This window comes from Camelina sativa, chromosome 15 (genome assembly GCF_030686135.1).
Source record: "Camelina sativa cultivar CO46 ecotype springtype chromosome 15, ASM3068613v1".
Classification (NCBI taxonomy): Eukaryota; Viridiplantae; Streptophyta; class Magnoliopsida; order Brassicales; family Brassicaceae; genus Camelina; species Camelina sativa.
In genome coordinates, this window is record NC_141894.1 from 18,651,003 (window position 1) to 18,661,344 (window position 10,342).

The following is a 10,342-nucleotide window of genomic DNA, read 5'->3' on the forward strand; positions in this document are numbered from 1 at the left end:
GGTGTTGTTATTTCCGCTGATGATTGTGATTGTGGTTAGGTGGCTAGTGGGTATGGGACCACTAGTTGAAGTTTTATTTATTATATTATATTTATTATTTATTATTTAAAAGAAAAAAAAAGGGTCGGTCGTTTCAAAGAGGATATGAATCATTAGAACACGAACACGAATACGAAGAACCATATAAAGGATCATCAAGACTATAATACATATATAATTTCAAGAACATGAGAGAAAATTAGGGTTTTCTCTGTTTTAAAGATTTCAGATTATGGAGAATGATTAGGGTTGTACCTATTTATATATTAGTTAACAACCTATAATTTTAGGGTTTCGAATAGGTCGGTATATTTTGGTTGGGTTTTATATAAAGCCCATTAGTCTAGGTTTTGGTGTTTTAAAATTTATAAAATCACGTTTTGACGATTATATAGATTAGGTATTTAAGAAATTTAAACTTTTATAATTTTCTAAATTAATTTGAAGGGTAAAAAGGTCCAGCTTTGAATCTCATTAATGGCAAATTAGTAATCTTAAGTCTGAGGATGAATGTGGTGCGTTTCAGCAACCTAAATAGAGAACAAAAGCTTGTCCAAAAAATTTTCAGGGGTATTTTTCATTAAGGTAAATAACGTAATTTTTTGTGAGAATGGCTGTGAGCTCTCTCGACTTCTCCTTTAATATATTAGATAAGATCAAAACTAAATCTAAATTTGAATGAACTTGAAACCTGATTTGACAATTATCTAAATTTAAAAATTTGTATCCGGTTTAATTTGCATCTTTCGTCAAATCAGATCGGTTCAAATTTGTATCTAATTTTAACGGTTTGGTTTAGCCCGATATTTTGATCTGGATTAAAATTCTAGACCCATAAATTTTGATATCCCATATGTTCACTGATTTTTTTTTCTTTTACTCTTCATGATACATTTTAAGATTTTTTTTAATCTTAGTCGTCCATCATTACGTCAATATTTTAAGGAATATTTGCACTCTAACACACTTTTTTCAAAAGTATTTGCCATGTGACACACTTTCTACTATTTGGACACTTTCTCTATGTCTATTAACTATCATATCCTTTCACTACAACTCTATTTACAACAATGCCATCAAACTATAAATCTCTCTCTAGTTATCCAATTCACATGTTTCTTTTTCATTATTTTCTCTCTCTTTTATTGTTTGAATAAATATATAATTTTTGTTAGTTGGAAAATGTAGGCACAAAAATATATAATTTTTGTTAGAGAAAAGCAGAAATTTTTTCTAAATAAAATAAACAAAATGGTGTATTATGTCATACAAATCATGAACATGTGGACATGTTTAGATGGATAATTTTAGTTAACACTTGGTTATATAATTTTTTCAGTGAAATCTTTCTCTTAAGCTCAAAGATTGAGGCGCCGGATTCCAAGTGTTTCTAGCACAAAAACCAGTAATATAATTTACAAATCTTTCTTTACCAGTTAAGAACAACATCAATAAATTTGGAAATTTATAAAAGAAAATATAATACAAGAAGTCAAAATTTTGGCCTAATTTAAGGTTTAGGGTTTACAGGTTGGGGTAGGTCAATTTCATGTTTTCTAGTAAAAAACTTTAGATTTGGCTACATTTGTTAAAATTGCTATGAAATTAAATATCTGATTATAGTTTATGATCTAAAGTTTAGGATTTAGGGTTTAGGGCTTAGTATAAGATATAATGAACGGTTCCATGCTTAGGTTTTTAGGGGATATGATGAGGTTAAAATTGTTTGATAGTTAACAATGACTACTTCACCAAAACAAAAGTAGTTTTTAGTGGACGTGTATAATTTATCGTCCATGTGGACTTAATTTTATGGATATGAAAGATTAAAATTGTTTGATAGTTAATCATGACTACTTTATCAAACCACAATTTTTTAATTAATTAGGTATTCATATGTTTTTTCTCTGATCATCCAAAAATAAGTATCCATCTATGCATGTTAACCATCCACATAATAGTGAACAACATCAATGAATTTGAAATTTATAAAGAATGTAAGGCAAGAATTCAAACATTTGGCCTAATTTAAGGTTTAGGATTTACTGGTTGGGGTAGGTCAATTTCATGTTTTCTAGTAAAAGATCTTCAGATTTGGTTACATTTGTTAAAATTGGTATAAAATTAAATTTGTGATCATGGTTTATGATCTAAGGTTAAGGTCTAAAGTTTAGGATTTAGGCTTTAGGGTTTAGACTCTAGGGTTTATGATTTAAGATTTAGGGTTTAGGGTTTAGGGTTTAGGGTTTAGGGTTCAGGGTTTAGGGTTTAGAGGTTTAGGGTTTAGGGTTTGAGGTTTAGGGTTTAGGGTTTGAGGTTTAGTATAGGTTAAAATTGCTATGAAATTAAATTTATGATTATTATTATGATCTAAGGTTAAGGATTATAGTTTAGGATTTAGGCTTTAGGGTTTAGAGTTTAGGGGTTTAGAGTTTAGGGTTTAGGGTTTAGGGACGTGTATAACTCATCGTCCATGTGGACTTGTGAAACAACCCGACCCCATTTTTTTTTTTAATAATAACATTAAATACAATACATAATTAAGCAGCCCATACTACTTAACTAGACCAACCTAAATCACAACTCCTCTTTAAACCAATAACAACCAATACACACAGCGGAAACATACCAACCCTACAGAACCATTACAACATCAATACAATACCAATCCTAAGCATTCTATCCAACAACCTAGCATATATCTATCCAAGGTTCCCAACATAAACAATATAGCAAAGACCAACAACACACAAACGAGACCCTAGATCATCCTCCTCCTCATCGCCATGATTCCACGTCACATACCTTTACCTGCACACCACAAACAACAATTGAGATGCGTAAGTATTATCACAAATACTTAGTGAGGCAATCTTCCCATCTACTGGGCTATACACACAAGCCACTGAGAAACCAATGCTTAACAAATAACAACCAAACACAAACAAACCAGGAAATCACATAACAAGCAACTTGGTGTCGACCGACACCAGAGAGGTGTCGATCGACACTGGCCAAACATGGTGTCGACCGACACCTAACTGGTGTCGATCGACACTCCCTTCGCAGACGCGAACTGCACAAATCCGAACGACGAACCTCCGTTTCCTATCATCTCCAATCCGTTCCAACCTCACCCAAAACCTTCAGGAACCTATAGGAACAATAACACAACCACCACAAGCAAGAATAACACCACTAACACAACCAATCAAGCAAGAACAACACCACAAAGCACCACCAATCAAGCAAGAACAACAAAGGATTCTCAGGCTTAGATAAGCCATGGTCATGCACTCACCTTATCAACTGATTATAACAACCAATACAACCAGTTGAGACCCTCCTAACGTCTGAAACAGCCCAGAAACGCCCTACAACAAGCCACACAACCAAAAACGACTTATAACAAAACTGGACAGAAACATCAGAAAAGAACAGTCTCAAAGACGAAACCCTAAAATAAAAACCAACCATTAACTATCGAATCGCTCCGGTGAAAAGCTACCCCTAGACGTCACGAAGCTTCCCACAAAATTTCAGCACGATCAGACACCACACGAGACCACGATCTCAGTTACAATCTCCGATGGTCCCAACTCGCGTCTGAGAAAACGTGTCTCACGAAACTGCCAATAACTCATCGAGTTTAAATCCAAATCTACTTCTGTAAAAAGACGAATGACGATGAAGCACTTGGGAATAAACCTACCAAATTTCATTACCTTTGAGAACGATTTGATATGCCGAAACTGTTTCCTCCCAAACCCTAACGATTCTGATCTTTCTCCTTTAATCTCCTTCACACCACAATAGGCTCTCTCCTCTCTCTCTATCTCTGAAAACGGCGACAAGACACCCTAAAACCCTTAAATTTGTCGCTTCTCTACTTATAACACGATTTAGGGATTTTTCCTTGAACCAAACCGAACCAAACAGCAATTAAAACGAACCGGACCAAACCAGAAAACATGGTGTCGATCGATACACCAAGGGTGTCGATCGATACACCAAGGGTGTCGATCGACACCCACACCAAAACCTTAAAAATTGGTTCGCGGATGTTACAACTTGATTTTAGAATAAGTATAGTATCCACATAATTAGACATTATTAGTGGACGTGTATAACTTTAGTTTATGGACATAAAATAAGTATCCACATAAATAACAAATAAGTATCTACATAAATAGTTTTTGGTGGACGTGTATAACTCATCGTCCATGTGGATTTGATTTTAGAATAAGTATAATATCCACAAATAAGTATCCACATAATTAGACATTTTTAGCATCCACATAACAATCAACAAATATTTCATTATAATTGGATAATATATATTGTTTGATAGTTAACAATGATTATTTTACCAAAACACAAGTATAACTCATCTTCCATGTGAAATTGATTTTATGGACATAAAATATTTTATAGATTTGTCACAAATAATAAAAACCATTCCATTGAAACTATTAGTATCCACAAATAAGTATCCACATAATAAGACAGTTTTTGCATCCACATAATTGTAGTATATGTATTATAATTATTCACTTTAAATATAGTAAAATGGATCTTAAAATGTAGAAAAAATAAAATTATAATGAATCATAAAAACAAAATCAAAAATATATGTCATAACAATTAGATAAAATGATTACAAAGAGAAAGAGGAAAAAAAAGTGAAAAAGGAAGAAGAAAGAATAAGAAGAAGAGAGAGATGCAATTTTTTTTGTTTTTTTTTTGCAACCATTCTAAGCCATTAGATCCAAATTAGTAATTGAAATCCAATGGTCTAGGATACCACCAATTATACACTCATCTCTAGCCGTCGGATCAAATTCTTAGTTAGAATCGGACGGACTTTAATATAATTGCTTTTTTTTCTCTAGTTACACATATGTTTACATGATAAGGGCTAAAATAGTCTAAAAGTCACGTGAACAGTATAAATGTTGGCCAAAAAGTATCTCTTGGTCAGAAAGTGTGTCAAATGAACATACTTTTAGTAAAAGTGTGTCTCAGTGCAAATCTCCCATATGTTAATATAGATGTGTGGATCACCAAGATAGAAATTGAGAGAGAGAACTGTGGAATTTTGGATGAAACCGAGGACTGAAGAAGAACAGAAAGATACCAAATGTTAAATTAATACTATTGCAATAGTGAACGATGTGGAGGGGCCAACTAAGTAAATGCTGATCTGTCACGTGATTTTGATACATATTTAATATTTTAGTCGTTAGTCAATGTAGTTGTATTTTTGTTCTATAATTTATGACTCGCGAACCTGTCCTTGAGAGAGACAGATGAGAGAGTTGAAAAATGTCTGTCTGGAACAACTGTAGTTGGTGAAGAAGAAAAATACATATTTATAAATAGGAAATGTGAAAGAAATGTTGGGAAGACCAACACAAAACCAAAACTGGAATCCAAAGGGATCGTCGATATATGTGAACACTAAACGTAATTGTTTAGAAGTATAAAACTTATTTCTATATTCATTTATGTGTTTTATAATTTCACTTTTACGAAAGTCTGTCTGGTATAATTCTTTTACATTACACTTTCACCTTTTTACATTCGCTCTGTCAAGATACCAAACTTGTAATTCAATTGTTGTCTATTAAGTTTTTGTTAACTTCCGAAAATAATAATATTGAGAATGATAAAGGACTTTGATGAAAATGTGATTCTTTCTTATTATGTCATAATAGGTTTACAAGCTGTAGCTACATTGTCTTATATAGTGACACTAGAACATTCTAGACTTTGATGACTCATGAATATAGCTGTGAATCAGCTAGTCATCATCCTTATCGGCGAGAGCATCATAACGGTTGTGTTGGAGGAGTTTTGCTGGTACAGTCAACTTTGTCTTGACTTGAGAATGTTGTCTGTGTTTCAGATTTAGGCATTTATCTTGATGGACTTGTTTCTGACCCAATATACATACTTCACCTTCATTCCCCCTCAAACTCGTGGTGGGTGAAACACCAACACCGAGTTTGCCTCTTAGATCTTCAAACTCTCGCTTTGGAAGAGATTTCGTTAGAATGTCAGCTAACTGAAACTGAGCTGGTATGTGATGTGTATTAATGTGTCCCAATGCCACTTGTTCCCTTATGTAATGGAAGTCGGTATCAAAGTGCTTTGAGCGTTTATGCAGAGCAGGATTAGCACTTAGGTAGACTGCAGAAAGATTGTCACATCTGAGCACAGTAGGATACTGTTGAGAGACTCCCAGATCACGAAGCAAGAATGGAATCCAAGTTATCTCATGAGCAGTAGTTGTAAGCTTTCTATATTCTGCTTCGGTTGAGAAGTTGGAGACTGTTTCTTGCTGTCTGGCTGACCAACTGATGAGATTGGGACCAAGAAGAATGCAAAACCCTATGGTGAATCGTCGAGTCTTTTTGCAGCCTGCATGATCACTATCATAGAAGGCTGATAAGGATAAGTTGGAGCTTCTGCGAAGATGTAATCCCATGTGTAAAGTGCCATTGATATATCGCAGGATCCTCTTGAGAAGTCCAAAGTATGAATCTGTAGGTTCATGCATCCTTTGACACACGAAGTTAACCGCAAACTGAATGTCAGGCCTGGTGATGGTAAGATATTGAAGTTTCCCTGCAAGGCTCCTAAAATATGTTGGCTCCAAGAATAGTTATGAATTGAGTTTGTCCAGGTTTTGTGGAAGCGGAGTGGGCATTGGATTGCAATTTGACATTGCAGCTTGATGCAGGATATCCTTGGCATAAGCTGTTTGGTGTAGAAATAATCTAGTGGAGCCTTTTTGAATCTCAACTCCAAGAAAATAGCTTTGTTCACCAAGATCTTTCATGGAGAATCGTTGATTCAGGGAGCTGAGAAGAGCTTCAAGCAGAGTCGAATCATTCCCTGTAAGCAGCATATCATCAACATCATTAAAAGTACGAGAGATTCACCATTCTTGTGATATGTAAACAGAGATGGATCAGATTTGCTACAGGTGAATCCAAATTCTATCAAATACTTGCTGAAGGTGTCGAACCAGGTCCTGGGAGCTTGTTTGAGACCATACAAGGCTTTGGTGAGACGACAAACATGTGACGGTCGCTGAGCATCGACAAATCTAGGTGGCTGCAACATAAAAACTGGTTCCTGCAACTCTCCATGTAAAAAGGCATTAGAGACGTCGAGCTGTTTGATTTCCTAGTGTTTCGAGGTTGCTACATCCAGAACTATGCGTATTGTTTCAGTTCGTACAACAGGACTGAAAGTTTCGAGATAGTCCAGCCCTTCCAACTACTCGAGCTTTGAATTTATCTACTGATCCGGCTGGTTTCAGTTTTGTTTTAAAGACCCACTTGCAGCCCAAAACATTCATGTCCTCCGTAGGTTCCACCAAATCCCAAGTGTGTAACATGTGAATAATCTTGATTTCATCATGAGCAGCATCATTCCACCCTGGATGTTGCAGAGCAGCAATGATATCTTTTGGTTCTTCAGGAGCAAACCGCGAAGTGAGAAGCACATACCTAGTATTAGGTTTATGAATCCCATCTTTAGCTCGTGTTATCATGGGATGAGTATTGTTTACTTGATCCTCTATATGATCCTCTTGCACATGTTCTTCTACAACAGAGTTGTCAGTCTCATTGCTCGAAGTAGTATCACTCTCGGAGTCACTAGAAACCGGAGTGTTTTCCTGAGTATTTACATCATTATGAACATCCTTAGGAACTGGACTTGGTGTTGAAACCTTTACTGGACATGGAGAATTGGTGAGACTGGAACATTGTCTGATGCAGAAGTAGATGATTCTTGAGTCACTGAAGCAGCTTGCCAAGCCTGAAGAAGAGGAGTATGATATGGTGGAATTAATGACTTGTATTGGTGTTGAAATGGGAAGCAGTCTTCATCAAAAACAACATGATGTGAGATGTTGTGACAACCCGTCCCGCGGACCCCACTAGCCCACCGCTAGCTACCCCAACGGACCGTCTGTGGACCCTGCTAGCCCACCGCTAGCCATCCAACAGACTCCAAGCTGGCCCTGCAGGGCATCGATCCTAACCCATCACTGTGGATATCCCAATCCACCAGTAGGTTATGGTGCGCCAGGCGTTCCTCAAACCCTGTGGGAAGGTTGTTAAAGGGTGAGGACCAGGGTTCGAGGAACGCCTGGCGCATCAATAACCTACTGGTGGATTGAGATATCCACAGTGATGGGTTAGGATCGATGCCCTGCAGGGCCAGCTTGGAGTCTGTTGGACGGCTAGCCAGCTCAATTGGTGGCAACTTGTCCTATGGGAAAGTTGTTAAAGTGTGAGGACCAGGGTTCGAGTAATGCTTGGCGCACCAATAACCTACTGGTGGATTAGGATATCCACAGTGATGGGTTAGGATCGATGCCCTGCAGGGCCAGCTTGGAGTCCGTTGGACGGCTAGCGGTGGGCTAGTGGGGTCTACGGACGGTCCGTTGGGGCAGCTAGCGGTGGGCTAGTGGGGTCCACGGGACGGGTAGTCACAGATGTAGACTTTTCCAGTTGGAGGATAGAGACATCTATATCCTTAACATCGAATAGTTTGGTTTCTGATGCAGAAGAACTTCATAAGGACTGCAATTATTCAGAGTTGCAGTAGGAAGCAGACTGGTGACAAAGCTTGCTGTGAAGAATGCTTCCACCCAATGATGAAGAGGAGTGTGACTATGAAACAACATCGTTAAACCAAGCTCCACAATGTGTCTGTGTTTTCTCTCTGCGACCCCGTTTTGTTGAGGGGTGTAGGGACAAGAAATCCTGTGTAAGATTTCACATTCAGACAAATGTTGTTTCAAATTGTTGCTTGTAAACTCTCCTCCTCCATCACTTTGAAAAAAAATTATCTTAGTCTTGAATTGATTTTCAACTTGTTTCTGGAATACTTTGAATATGGAGATGAACTCAGACTTTGTACGCATAGGATAAAAACAAATGAACCGAGAGAAATCATCCACAAAGACAGTATAGTATTTAAAACCTTGATTTGATACAACTGGTGAAAGTCCCCAAAGATCACAATGTATCCGATCTAGAGGACTCAACACTCGAGAATCTGAAGACAAAAACTGAAGTCTACTGTTCTTCCCCATCTGGCAAGGCTCATAAATGGAGGTGGTGCTGCTCTTATTTAAACTGATTTCCTTGCTGATCTTGAGTTGTTGGAGAACTTGTGAGTTTGAGTGCCCAAGTCTATGATGCCAAGTGTCTTCAGAAGTTGCACATTGATGATTCGAGAAGAGAGCTATATACTCTTGATTCTCCAACATATAGAAACCACTACTTCGAGGACCCTTTGCCACCACCTTCTGAGTGGGTATGTCAACAACACAGACTTTATTAGCATCAAACCAAACTCCATAAGGCAGACCATCACACAGTTTTATGACTGAAACAAGAGATTTTTGCATATCCGGACAAACAAGTCTTTAACTCTCTCTCTCTCTCTCTCTCTCTCTCTCTCTCTCTCTCTCTCTCTCTCTCTCTCTCTCTCTCTCTCTCTCTCTCTCTCTCTTTTCTTGGGTCAATAGTCTAACTCTCTCTATGTTTTCATTTTTCAGTGATAGAAATTTGTTATAAACCAATAGTTGACGGGACCAAACACTACAAGAAAATAGTCATCTTACAACATTGAACATTGTTGCAATAAGTCAAGTACACTGTTGCAAATATGATATTGCAATAAAATTGAGACAAAAATTCTATTGTTGCTATATGAGTGTTGCAAATTCGTATTTGTTACAATATTATTGCAAATTTGCAATTAATTGACTTATTGCATGTATGTTGTATTAATGCAATAATACTTTTGTAGTAAATTTGTTGTATAATTGTAACATATGTTTGCAACTATGATTTGTTACAAATTGTTGCCATACAAAATGTGTAGCAAATATCATTAAAAGTTTACAATAAATTAATTTATTGCTATAAGTGTTGCATTTTTGCAACAATATTTATGCATTAAATTAGTGGTATAATCACAATGTTTTAGTGCAACTATAAATTTTCATAAATGAATGCTACACCAAATAAAAAAAACAAATATTGTTACTAATTTTGTAGTATTTATTTGTCCTTGTTGTCGCATATATTTTATGACATGATTAAAACATAATCTTTTGCAGTTATTGCCAATATGATTCATATTTCATTGGTGTTCATTGTGCAACAATAGTACATTGTTGCAAATATGATATTGCAATAAAATTGAGACAAAAATTCTATTGTTGCTATATGAGTGTTGCAAATTCGTATTTGTTACAATATTATTGCAA

The 10,342-nt window shown here is 36.3% G+C and overlaps 1 long non-coding RNA gene across 1 annotated transcript; it reads right to left on the reverse strand.

Moving 5' to 3' along the window:
* Window positions 1-2,645: 2,645 nt before the first annotated feature.
* LOC147926799 (uncharacterized) lies at window positions 2,646-3,901 on the reverse strand. Its single transcript, XR_015581311.1, has 4 exons — window positions 3,765-3,901; window positions 3,514-3,668; window positions 3,341-3,413; window positions 2,646-2,850 (listed from the first exon to the last, which is right to left on the reverse strand). It is a non-coding gene; the product is annotated as an uncharacterized LOC147926799 (long non-coding RNA).
* Between the last annotated feature and the right edge of the window lie 6,441 nt (window positions 3,902-10,342).